At 52.1% G+C, this 12,652-nt stretch overlaps 1 protein-coding gene across 4 annotated transcripts in view; it reads left to right on the top strand.

The window, feature by feature from the left end:
* The window catches only part of PC (pyruvate carboxylase), a 96,590-nt gene that overhangs the window by 40,678 nt on the left and 43,260 nt on the right, over nucleotides 1–12,652 (top strand). The window contains exon 1 of one of the 4 annotated variants that reach the window (XM_032357566.1): nucleotides 6,904–7,069. The exons of the other annotated variants lie outside the window; for them this stretch is intronic. The gene's annotated coding sequence lies outside the window, so the exon portion shown is untranslated. Of the gene's footprint in view, nucleotides 1–6,903; nucleotides 7,070–12,652 lie in introns of those variants that run through there. 4 annotated transcript variants of the gene reach the window in all.

The raw sequence follows: 12,652 nt of genomic DNA, 5'->3' as shown, positions 1-12,652 counted from the left end.
GTATTTAATCATTTGAGGAACTCCAGAGAGTTTTCTGAAGTGGCTGCACTGTTTTATATTCCCACCGGCAGTGTATGAGGGCTCTGATTTCTCTGTGTCATCGTCAGTACTTGTGACTGGCTTGTGGACTACCGCCACCCTGGTGGGTGTAAAGTCTGTCTCACTGTGGTTTTGTGGGCATTTCTCTAATGACCTCGAGCATCTCTCCGTGTGCTTATTGGCCATTTGTCTTCCTTTGCAGAAATACCTGTTCAGATCTCCTGCTCATTTTTAATGAAGTATTTTTGTGGTTGAGGTACAAGAGGGTGTTTGTGTGTGTGTATATGTGTGTTTTGAAGTATATATTAGACCCGTAGAAGGTTACATGATTTGTAAAAACTTTCTCCCATCCCGTGCGGTTGTCTTTTCTCTTTCTTGGTGTCCTTGGGAGCACAAAAGGTTTTTCATTTTGTTGAAGCCAATTTATCTGTTTTCCTTGGTTTCTCACAAGTCTTCTGTCGGAGCTAAGAAGCCAAGGCCACAGAGATTTATATTTTATCCTAAGAGTTTTATAGTTTTAGCCCTTGCATTTATGTCTGATCCATTTTGTGTGAATTTCTATAAATGGTGGGAGGTAGGGGTCCAAATTCATTCTTTTGGTTGTGGCTCTCCAGTCATTATAATAGCACCATTTGTTGAATTGTTTTTGACACCCTGCTGAAGATAATTGACTAACTATGAGGGCTAACTTACCTGCTCTCAAGGCTGTCCCCTGGATTTGTCTTCTGTCCGTCTCCCAGTACGACACCGTTGTTGGCCCCGCCCCACCCGGTCTTGATTACTGTAGCTTTCTAGCGAGTTTTGGAATTGGCAAATGTCACTCTTCCAACGGTGTTCTTCTTTTTCAAGATTCTTTTGGTGGTTCTGGTTCCGTTGCATTCCCTTATGAATTTTAGGATCATCTTGCCAATTTCTGCAACTAGAGGAAGCTGCAGTTCTTTTCTTTTCTTTTTTTAAAGATTTTATTTATTTACTTGACAGAGATTACAAGTAGGCAGAGAGGCAGGCAGAGAGAGGAGGAAGCAGGCTCCCCACCGAGCAGAGAGCCTGATGCAAGGCTCTGTCCCTGGACCCTGGGATCATGACCTGAGCCAAAGGCAGAGGCTTTAACCCACTGAGCCACCCAGGTGCCCCGGAAGCTGCAGTTCTTGTTAGGGTTTGTTTTGAATCATTTTGGGGAGTATTGCCATCTTAACAATGTTTCAGTCTCTGATCCATGAACTTGAGGTGTTTTGCTTTTTTGTTCAGGTCTTCAGATGTTTTCAGTGGTATTTTGTAGTTTTTAGTGTACCAGTCTTGCACTTCTTTTGTTAAATTTGTTCTTTGATATTTTATTCTTTTTTTTTTTTTTAAGATTTTATTTATTTATGACAGAGATAGAGGGAGAGAGGGAACACAAGCTGGAGAGGGAGAAGCAGGCTCCCCACTGAGCTGGGAGCCTGGTGCGGGGCTCGATCCCAGGGTGCTACAGGCTGCTGGGATCATGACCTGAGCTGAAGGCAGATGCTTAATGACTGAGCCCCCCAGATGCCCCTTCTTTTTGATTCTTATCTTACTCTATATTGATTAAACTGTTCGGGGCGCCTGGGTGGCTCAGTAGGTTAAAGCCTCTGCTTTCCGCTCAGGTCATGATCCCAGGGTCCTGGGATCGAGCCCCACATTGGGCTCTCTGCTCAGCGGAGAGCCTGCTTCCTCCTCTCTCCCTGCCTACTTGTGATCTCTGTCTGTCAAATAAATAAAATCTTTTAAAAAATAAAAATAAATAAATAAATAAATAAATAAATAATAATAATAAACTGTATTGATTTACTCCACTGCCCCCTGCCTCGGCCCCAACTGTCTCCTCAACTAGACTGAGTTCCCACAGGGCCTGGTACTTAGGTAGCACAGTGCACTGCCGTAGAGATTTTCTTGTGTTTTTGTTGTTGTTGTTGTTCACACTGCCCTCGTGAAGGCGGCATGGTCTTACTGTCCCTGGCCTAGTAGTTGAAGACACTGATGCCCAGAGAGCAAGGTGACTTGCTTCTTGGCACAGCACTCATTAGTGGTAGCAGAGGTAGGTCCAGGATTTTTCTGAATCACAGCCCACTCCTCTTTCCAGGCGTCATCCTGAGTGGGACTGGCACTCTGTTCTTTTTTCCTGAGCCACCAGGTGCCCTGACATCTACTCTGTCCTTCCCCCCGCCCCCATTTCTGTGTCTGTCTCTACACAGAGCCCCAGGACATGAAGGGAAGAGCAGGATTAAGGCTGATACCACAAGGGCTGACCGCTGGGGTCACTTTCCTGGGCATTTCCAGCGTGCCAGACTCTCTGAGGTATTTCCAAAATAGGCGACCTAATTAAGTTCTTAGAGCCACTCCACCAGATGACTCAGATCACAGCGTGCTACACACCAGCAGGTGAAAGTTCAGAGGGCCTTGGAAACTCCCAGGTCAGAGGGTGAGTTACGTGTTCAGCACTGTTCAAAAACTGCAGTTACGGTGCTGCAAGACGGAGAGGCGTGGGGAGGCGGGAGGGGATGGGGGCTTGCTCGGAAGCTGACGCTCATCAACACCGGCTTGATTTGGATCAGTCCAGAACTGTTTGGTCCTTGGCCTGCAGCTGGGATCTCAGAATGATTGGTTTGCTGCTCCCTTCCCGGGGTGACTCTCTCCCTCTCTGTTTCTCTGGAGCACCTGGCATCATTTTCATTACCCAGTGGACATTCTTTACAAGCTTTTTCAGTAAATCAAAGACATTCTGCCTGCCTGCTTGCTCCATGGAAGTGGAATCTCGCAGCCTCTATGGCCGGATTTGGGGTGATGTAGAAGAAAGGGGGACAAGGGGACAGAGGACAGAGGGGTCCCCGCTGCCGGGCCGATGTGAGACAGGCATGGGAATGACTCAAGACCTGCTCTCATCGGCCGCCCCCAGAGCAGAGCACAGACAGACGGCTTCCTTCTTGGAGTCGCTGACATCTGATCTGTCACATCCAGGGCTGTGGCGTTATTTCCACACCTGAGTCACCCGTGAACCAGAACAGCGCTGAGTATCTTTGCCCTTGGTTTCACGGAGCCGGACCCTTCCTTCCCACTTCCATTTCTGTTTTTCTAAAGTAGGAAAACACCTATGAAGTAGTAGACCTTGGTGGCCTTGACAGTATTTTACAACTATATAGAACCTTAACTGGTGCAGGTTTTTAAAAAAATATTTATTTGAGAGAGAGAGAAAGACAGAGTAAGAGGGAGCAAGTGAGCATGAGCAGGGGGAGGAGGAGGGGGAGGAGCAAACTCCCCACAGAGCAGGGAGCCTGGTACTGGGCTCGATCCTAGGTCCCGGAGACCATGATCTGAGCCAGAGGTAGAGCTTACTGACTGGGCCACCCAGGTGCCCGTAACTGGCACAGTTTTTGATGCTGGATGTTCTGCTTAGATGGAAAGCAGCGGCACAGATGATTATGTTTCTGCGATGCAGTGAGCTCGCCTTCTTCCCCAGCCTCATTCTGGCACCCGCTGCCCCAGCCACGCCAAGCTATGCATGGCTGCGGGCATGCAAAGCCAGGTGGTGTCCCTGTCACACTGCTCCCTCTTCCCGGATGCTTGCCCTTCCTCCTTCCCTACAGTCCCCCTGTCCCGCTCCTCCTCTTTCAGACTCCCTCCTGTGATGCCCTTCTGGATCCTCGGTCCCCCTTCACGTACCAGTAGCTTAGAGCTGACACCCGCCGCTGGCTTCTGTGCGGTGGCGCCCGCCGCGCTGCTTTTGACTTTCTCCCCCTTGGTTTATTTTTCTTTTCTCTCTCTCTCTCTCTCTCTTTTTTTTTTTTAAGATTTTATTCATCTATTTGAGAGAGAGAGTGAGGGAAAGAGCGAGCACAAGTGGGGGAGGGGTGGAGGGAGAGGGACAAACAGACTCTGCTGAGCAGGGACCCCCCCGCCCCCCAGCCCAGGACTCGATCTCAGGACCTGGAGATCATGACCTGAGCCGAAAGTAGACACTTAATGGACTGAGCCACCCAGGCGGCCCTTTCCTTTTTTTTATTGAGGTGTAATTGACAATATTGCTTTCAAGTGTATGGGGTAGTGGTTCAGTATGTATGTATGTACAGTATGTATTGTGAGGTAGTCCCAGAAAGTCTGGTTAATATCCTTCACCACACGTAGTTACACGTTTGTTTTTCTTGTGATGAACTTTTGAGATCCCTCTTAGCAACTTTCAGATACGCAGTACAGTGTTTACTGGAGCCGCCGTGCCGAGCAGTTCATTTCACTTCTTTCCATGTCTAGTGTCTTCGCTGATGCCAGCGCCATGAGGGCAGGGCCCACCCCTGTTCCTGCATCGCTCTGTGTCGCCACAGCTGGTAGAGACAGCTGGGCAGGCTGCACTGTGTTGACCAGAAAACAGAGCACCGTGGCCCCCGGCAGTGTTATTCTTGGCGCAGTCCGGTGACCGCCTGTGAAGTGCCCGCCGCAGGCCAAGTCCCGGGCAGCTTTGAATATGGACGAGCAGAGACACCTGTTCTGAAGGTTCCTTTTCTTCTGCTTTATCTCCGAGTGTTAGATATGAAGCCTGCTCGGACCCAGCTGGGGCTCGTGAGAAGTGTCCCATGGGAAGTGGCATCGGTGCCACTGGGAGTTGTCCCCAGCCCCCTCTGACTGACCCTAGAGAGGGCCAGGTCCTCACAGCTCTCAGAACCCAGGGCTCTGCTCCTGGGACCATACCTGCTCAAAGCTGGGTGACCTGGGTGCTAGGGGGAGAAAGGCACCAGATTTCATGCATCTTTGCGATGCCTGTGGGTGTCCAGGAGGTTACAGAGGAAGACGCCGTGTACCCAGCTACCTAACGGAGCCTGTTCGACCACCAGTCTTTCCCCTTACCCCGTCCTCCTCCGAGTTCCTTAGTGCTGGGAGATTAACAGAAGTTGGAAAAACAGTAGAATGTTTCTCCTTCCGGACTGCCTTCTTCTCATTCTACTTTTATGAGAAAAATTGGGAACAGTTGGACCTCGCAGCTGGCCATTCATGATAATCAGGTCCATCGAGCCCTCACCAGCGGCCCTGCAAGCTGTGTGTTGCTGATTCCCATTTTACAAATGACTGAATCGAGGCTTGCAGGTGAAGGGACCTGCCCAGGGTCACACGCTGACACGGAGTGGAGCTACGATCCAAGCCCAGGTGTGTCTCACTGTGACGCCCCATCCTTCTCTCGTGTCTGCTCATCCTTGTGCGCGGCAAGCATCACCCCCCTCTGTGCCCCTTGTTGCCAGCATGTCCAGAGCGTTGGTGAAGAGAGTCCCGTCTTCCCTGATTTCAGCCACTTCCTATCCAGGGGCCCTCACCCACAGTTGATGCCTTTCCCCATGTAGCCTCTGAATGTCCAGGCCTTCTCGGACCTGTTTCTGCACAGGTGCCGGGAGAGTCTCCGTTCCCCTCCATCACTGGGGACCCGTGGCCCTGTCCTGTCTTCATCCCCGTGGTGTAGGGAGATTGAGGTAAGGCGCGTGCAAGTGCTGGGCTAAGGTCTCGTGCTGCAGAAACGTCCCTCAGCGCATCCTTGCTCCCCTCCCTGCCCTGGATGAGGCCGAGGCCTGTGTGCCGGCCTGATGCCAGCGGCTCCCTCCAGTAGCCCCGCTCAGCGCTCCACCAGCCAGACTGGCCAGTCTCAAAAGTGCTGCTCTGCCTTCAGCCGGGGAAGCCTCGCTGGGCGCCCGTCCCGATGGCGTGGGAGGCCGAGGCCTGCCACAGCGAGAAGCCGGGACACCGGATGCAGGGAGCCTCTCCTGGGTTCCCACCGGGCATCACAGCCGACCCTCTGCTCTCACTCTTCCTGGGCAGGCCCCCTGCAGGGTCGCTGGTCTCTTCCCAGACCGGCAGCTGCTTGCCTTCGTCAGGGCGCGTGAGGGCTTAGCTCCCTTCCTTGGTGGGCTGGAGGGGAGGCAGAAAGCTGCCTGGAGAAAGCTCTGGAGAAAGCTGGAGGCAAGGGGGTAGCAGAGTACCCCTACTCAGTGAGGTCTGGGATCTGAGAGGAGGAAGCAGGCTCCCACCCAGGCTGAGTTTGCGTTGAACCTCCCAGGGACTCCTGATGTTGGACCCTCTGCCCCAGTCAGGTGTGCCCGCATTTCATCAGCAGCAGCAGTGTCCTTCCTGCTTCCCATGGATGCCACCTGCCTTGCCCGGGAGTGAGCACTCAGAAGTGGGGAAGGCCCCTCTGACCAGTAAACCTTGGGTTCTAGAAGCTTAGCAAAGATTGAACAGTGACTTACTGACTGCACCTCCTCCAAGAACTCTCGTCTGAGCTCAGCCTGGGCTGGTTTTTATTTTGGTGCTAGTGGGGCCGCATCCATGGCGTATGCACTCTGTCCCTGCTCTGGACTAGAGCAGTCTCGGGGATGGCGCTCTGTTAAATGGGCTGATCTGAGTGGGTTTAATGATATGTTAAGGCATTTAAAAGCCTTGCTAATGAAGTCAGACCAGGCGAAGGGCTCACAAGAGCCACTTGGTAACATGTGCCCTTGGGAGGAATCCTGTCTCCTGGCCCCAGGGGAGAAAGGACCAGGATGTCTGCAGATCCCACAGGGACAACCTGAGACTTAGTAAGATCTCAGTAGGAGGAGGTAGACCTCAGAGTCCTCATTTTTTCTTCAGCTGTCAGGTTCTCTGTTCCTGTCCTTAGGCCAGAAGCTCTCTCACCTGGCTGGCTCTCCTGTCCTTGGCCCTCTTTTCCTGGTAAAGGCCAAACACTGCTGCCCTTTAATCCTTCCCGAGAACCCATAGGCAGTGTTTTTGACCGCCCTCTCCTGGCTCACCCCTGGCCTGGTTTTGTTTTTTCCTTCTCTCAAACAAGCTGTTCAAGGTCTACTGCTGAGCCAGAGATTGGCTCATAAGCAGCTCTCTCCTCTGAGCTGTAGGGAGGGGATAATTCTAGAAAGTCATTGACAGAGGCTTAACCTAGAACGTCAATTATAAACAGGCTGTGGGCAGAGGGCCTAGATTTGGGTATTCCGGTACCAGGAACGCTCTGGCCTCCCTGGGGCTCTGCAGACCAGCTGCCACGGTAAGACCACCTCTCAGCAGTCCTGGGCACACTGTTCGGGTGGGTGTGTGCACCGGTGGTCACTGGTGGGGGACCATGCACTGTGGTCATTGTTTCTCTTCCCTCTGGAACTTGGCAGTCTATTGCTACTAGAAGAAAGAGGGCAGACGGGTTCTGGGAATAGTCCTTGGAGACAGGAACCCTGGGGACGGGTGGGCTGGATCATGGCACACAGGCCTGTGGGGACAGTTCTGGTGAGGGATGGTCAAAACCAAGGAGCCCAAGGTGGGGCAAACCCTACTTGAGAATGAACATGGGTTCTTCCTGAGACCTTGGGGACAGAGGAAGATGTGGTGTAGGTCCCAGAGCTCTGGGCCAGGATGCCTTTGTGTGGTGGTGACAGCTAGGGGAAAGGGCATGTGGGTCCCTTGACTAGGGTGCCTTGTGGAAATGGTGAAGCAGTAAGAGGTCTTCCAGGGGCTTGGGGTCCCACACGTGCTGTGCTCCAGCTCCTTGGGCAGCTTGGGCTTGACAAATGCTCTGGAGCTGTGGAATGGGGAGGCCTGGCTCTCTTTAGGAATCTGGGACACGGAAGGGCCAAGATCAGTTCTCTTCAAGAGGCGATTCTGTGATGATGTTGTAGAGAGCCGTGGAGGGGAAGTATGTAACTACCCACATTTTTGGGAGAACAGATTTCTGGCTTTCCGCAGGACCCACTACTCTGGTATAATGCGAAACGACTTTTGCTTAGAAGCAAACCTTTCCCTCAGTTCTAGTGACAGAGAGGCTAAGGGCCCCAGATGGCCGCGGGTTATCTGGCCCCAGGCCAGACAGCCAGATTTTCCGGGTCATGAGAGACAAGGGCTGAGGATTTAGGAAGGGAGTAACTCTGTGTGTTGAGGAACAGGTGAGAAAGAGGACCCACATTTCCCTTTACTTTGTCCCAAACTTCCCAGAGCAGAATTTGAGGAGAAATGTGTCTTTTCTCCTAGTGTTCTGGACCAGGGATGGTGGGACAAATGTGGCTTCTGGACCTCATTCCCTTTTGGCTTTCTCAGAGGGAGACCTGTCATCAGGAGAAATTCTAGGGCAAGATGACAGTCTGTGCTTACAAATCGGAAGGTCTGGGTCTGGAATGATCTCACTTGTGCCCTCGGTTTGCTCCTGGTTAGAACGAAACCCTCAGTTTCATGAAGGCGAGGACCTCTTCTCTCTTGTTCGGCTTACCTCTGGTGCCTAATGGTACCTGTTGCGAAGGCTCCGTCAGTGTTGAGTGAATGAATGAACACTTTCTCTGCCTGTCATTTCACTAAACCTCTCCAATTTCATCTTTTGTTGGTTCCGTACCAGACTTCTCACCTGATCGGCATCTACTTGGTGTCACCCGACCATGACTCTGAACTAATCAGGCAAGAGCATGCACACTGGGAGAGGCCCCGGGGTTCCCTCACCGCAGCTCCACACTGATGCCCTGTGGGCCAGGTGCCGCTGCCCTGGGGCCTCTGGGCCTCTGGAGCCCAGGCCAAGCCCCTCCTTCACGTCACTTACTTAACTTTCCTCAACCGCTTTACCCTTCACCCTTCTCTAATCTCCCTTTCCCCCAGGCGGATCCTTTAAGATGCTGGCTCCTTGCTCTCCCCGCTACGGCAAGTTTGCTGGTCTCTTTTCCTCACCAGGCAGCAAGTTTCGTGAGGGCAGAGGCCCAGGTTGGTTACAGTATCCTCTGTCCCTCTAGAGTGTGTTACGGGCAGTAGGGGCTCCAGAAACATGTGGGGAGGCTCCAGTTGCGTGAAACTAATCCTAGTCTCAGGAGTGCAACTTGCAGCTTCTTTTTTTTTCTTTTTTAAAAAATTATTTATTTATTTATTTATTAGCGAGAAAGAGAGAGTGAGCATGAGAAGGGGAAGGGTCAGAGGGAGAAGCAGACTCCCCGCTGAGCAGGGAGCCCGATGTGGGACTCGATCCCAGGACTCCAGGATCATGACCTGAGCCAAAGGCAGTCACCCAACCAACTGAGCCACCCAGGTACCCCTACTTGCAGCAGACCCCCTGGGTAAAGGGCTCAGGCCCACAAGACGGCCGGCATGTTAGACACCAATCACAAGACCTGGCCTTCTGGAGCTCTGACCCGCCCGCTATAAATCAGAGATGACTGTGATCCTGCCCTCTGGTTTGGTAATTTTTAGAACTGTTCACAGAACTCAGAATACTGCCTTCCTTACTGCTATTGGCTTCTCATAAAGGATACAGATAGATCGCCAGATTAGGAGGTACATATGTGGAATCTGGAAGAGTCCTGAGTGTAGGGGCTTCTGTCCTCATGACTGGGGTCCACCAGCCCCGTGGTGTGTGGATGCACTCACCCTCCTGGGAGCGCTCTCCTCCGCATTGTTACGGAGGCGTGGCTGATCACATCATTGGCCATTGGTGATGAACTCAATCTCTGGTCCCTCCCTTCTCTCCATGGAAGTTCCAACCCTCTGCTTCTGGGGTTGGTTTGTCCAGTGAGCAGCCCCTGCCTGAAGCTATCTAGGGGCCCACAGGGGTCACTTCGTTAGTATAAAGTCAGGTGCGATTAAAAGGCGCTTACTGCGAATGAGAAAAGATGCTCCCGTCTCCCCTAGCACTCAAGAAACCCTTCAAGGGTTTTAGGAGCTCTTTGCCAGGAGTCAGGGAGGAAAGCCAAATTCTATAGTTTTTATACATCGCTATGTCACTCAAGGGCAGTGAAGCGGAGTGATCCCCAAGGTCATTCGAGCAGACAGTGACAAAGCTGGAATTTGAACCTGAGTTTTCTGAGTCAAAAGACTTTGCCCTTTCCAGGGAATCTCAGCAGCGTCTGGCTCCACCTCCACTTTATCAAGACTTTGGTCCCACCCTCCCGGGAGGGAGCTTCCAGCCCGACCCAAGGGTGGGGGGTGGGGCAGGACCCTGGCTGCTTTTCCCTTTATCCTTCCAAAGTCCCGGCTCCTGGGACTGTGGACGCCCTGAGTTGCTTGAAAAGAGCAGTGTGGTGTGTGGCTGCAGCAGGGCGTTCGGGAAGTGATGCGGGTCAGTAGATGGGCCTGGAAAGCCCCATTTTCCTTATCTGTAAAATGGAGGTAAATGCTTGCCCTCCCTAGGAGGCAGAGTTGTTGTTGGTAGCAAATGAGAGTGTCTCTCCGAGCACCTTCCAGACTGCGGAGAGCCGGGAGTGTGTGTGCTGCTGTTGACTGTGATTCCAGCGCGTGGGGCGTCGCTCAGTAAAGCTGGCACAGGGAGCTCTACCCACCTGCTGAGCGTCGGGAAAGAACCTTGTCCGGCGGTCTGGCACCGTACAGACACTTAGAGCTGTCATTCATTGTGGTGGTTTTTTCAACTATTAAAACACATGACATCTTCCCCAGATGGAGGGTGGATGCACCGGGGAGACCTCCTGGAGGAGTTGGGACTGAGAAGATGAGGGGCAGTCTGTCGCCTGGGACTTGCGTAATTCAGTTCCTACTCCGGTCTCTAGGGGGTCTCCCAGGAAGCCCAAAGTTCTCAGGGAACTGTCAATCGAACTCCTCAAGGTGGAGGAGAAACTCTTCAGTTCAAAAGAACACGCCCCCTGCCATCAGAACACGCCCCCTGCTATCAGAACACGCCCCCTGCTATCGAAGGGCGGGAAAGTGAGTCTTGGCAAGTCAGAACCTGTGGGGAGGTGAAGGGTTGGAGCTGCGGAGCTCCTGGCAGGCACCGTGCTCTCACCCCCTTTGCAGGGGACGCCAGGGTAAAGGCCAGCGGGAGCCTCTGGTCACTTCTGCAGAGCTCCCGAACAGTCTCCTGCTCCTCTCAGCAGGATGCTCAGCTGGGCTCCTCCCACTCTTCCACAGCGATGGAGTGGTACCCAGCTGTGGCCTGGGCAGGTGGCAGGTGTGGTGGTTGAGGCTAGTTGGAGGTTGACAGGCAAGGAAGGGAGAGAGGGGTAACGGGTAAGGTGGCTGGTAAGGCTGCCATCCGCGGGCGGCTCCTGGGACTTAGCGCCCAGAGTGAGGCACGGTGTGGGGTGACGGGCACACCGGAGTACGGCGCCTTTCGGCTTCGAAGCCAGGGCCTAGCTAGTTATCGCGAGTCACCGTGTCCTTACTTACAAAGCTGGGGCTGTAATGCCCGCCAGACAAGGAAGGGTTTGGACGATTGAATGGGATGGTGTGCAGCGCTTACTGTGGTGACTGGCACCCAGGAGCAGCCCAGGCAGATGTCATCAGTGGCTCTGACACTTTGCCACGCGGCTTTGGTCATGCGGATGAAACCAGCAATAGTGGTGCCTACAAATCCATCTGGGAAAAGCCTCTCGTGCAGGTTTTGTGCTCAGATTCCAAAGCAGAGGGTGAAAGTCAGATCAGGGGGCTGCTGACCTGTGTTTTCCCGGAGTCCAGAATGAAGGGAGCAAGTAGCAGCAGCCACAGTCAAGGTCTTACCCTGTCAGGGTGGTGGTTTACTTTCTTCCTGCTAGGAACTGAAGCACTTTGCCTTTGAATTTCCTGTTTCCTTGGCTTATGGACTAGACACTTCAGTGATCTGTTTACCCAGAGAACCAGGTTTTCTAGTGAGCCAGGTTCTGTCCCTTCCAAGGGGATGTCTGGGGGTTGGTGTCTAGCATAGTAGGGGTAAAGGTTGCTAGGAATGGCTGAGGTCACACACCGATTCTGAGAAACTGAATTAATCAGGCCAAGCAAGTCAGGCGCCAGACCAGGGACGTTGAGGCACCCAGAATGAGCAGCAGTGGGAAGCCATTACTTCCCATTGGGAGAGGAAACAGTGCTTTCTCTAGACTCCAGGGAGGGTTGGCAGCGTGGAGGGGGGAACGCCCAGCAGGGACTGTCATAGTGGCAGGAAGCACCCCCGGCCAGGCCTATGGCACCTAAGCCCGTAGAGAGTGGGGAAGATAGACCTATGCTCTCTCCTGTTTGTGCCTCCCGGTGGCTGAACGTACTGGAAACCAGGCTGAAAAAGGGGGGGAGCCCTTTCACAGGTCTCAGATTCCCTGGGCGCAGAGCAGAGAGTGACCAACCAGGAAGCTTCTCCTAAAGGCCAAATCTCTGTGGAAACATCTACTTAACAAGCGTGACAAGCAGAGGAATGAGGGCTCTGGCTTCCTGTGCATCAGAGCAGCTGCTGCTTTCTGGGACGGGCTACCTCCCATTCAAAATTAGTCACCAGTTTCAAATTTGGTTATCAAGGGCAATTAGGAGAGATAATGAAATGAAAGGCATACAGATTGGAAAAAAAGAAGCGGATGTATATTTGCAGCGGACATGATCTTACATAGGAAAGCCTAAAGAATCCACTAAAAACTTATTAAAATGAAGGAATAAAAGTGTTCAGCAGGATTGCAGGACATAAAATCAATATACAGAAATCAACTATTTCTATACAGTAGCAGTGAACAAATGGAAAATGGAAAGTTTCATGTAGAACAGCATCAAGAAGAATAAAATTCTTAAGAAAAAAATTTAACGAGAGAAATGTAAAACTGACAACAGCTCAAAACATTGCTGAAAAAAAATTTAAGAATTTTTTCTTAAAATTCTTTTTTAAGAATTTTTTTCATTTTTTCTTTTTTAAGAATTTATTTAATTC

This window comes from Mustela erminea, chromosome 9 (assembly GCF_009829155.1).
Source record: "Mustela erminea isolate mMusErm1 chromosome 9, mMusErm1.Pri, whole genome shotgun sequence".
Classification (NCBI taxonomy): domain Eukaryota; kingdom Metazoa; phylum Chordata; class Mammalia; order Carnivora; family Mustelidae; genus Mustela; species Mustela erminea.
This window is presented reverse-complemented; position numbering and strand designations above follow the sequence as displayed.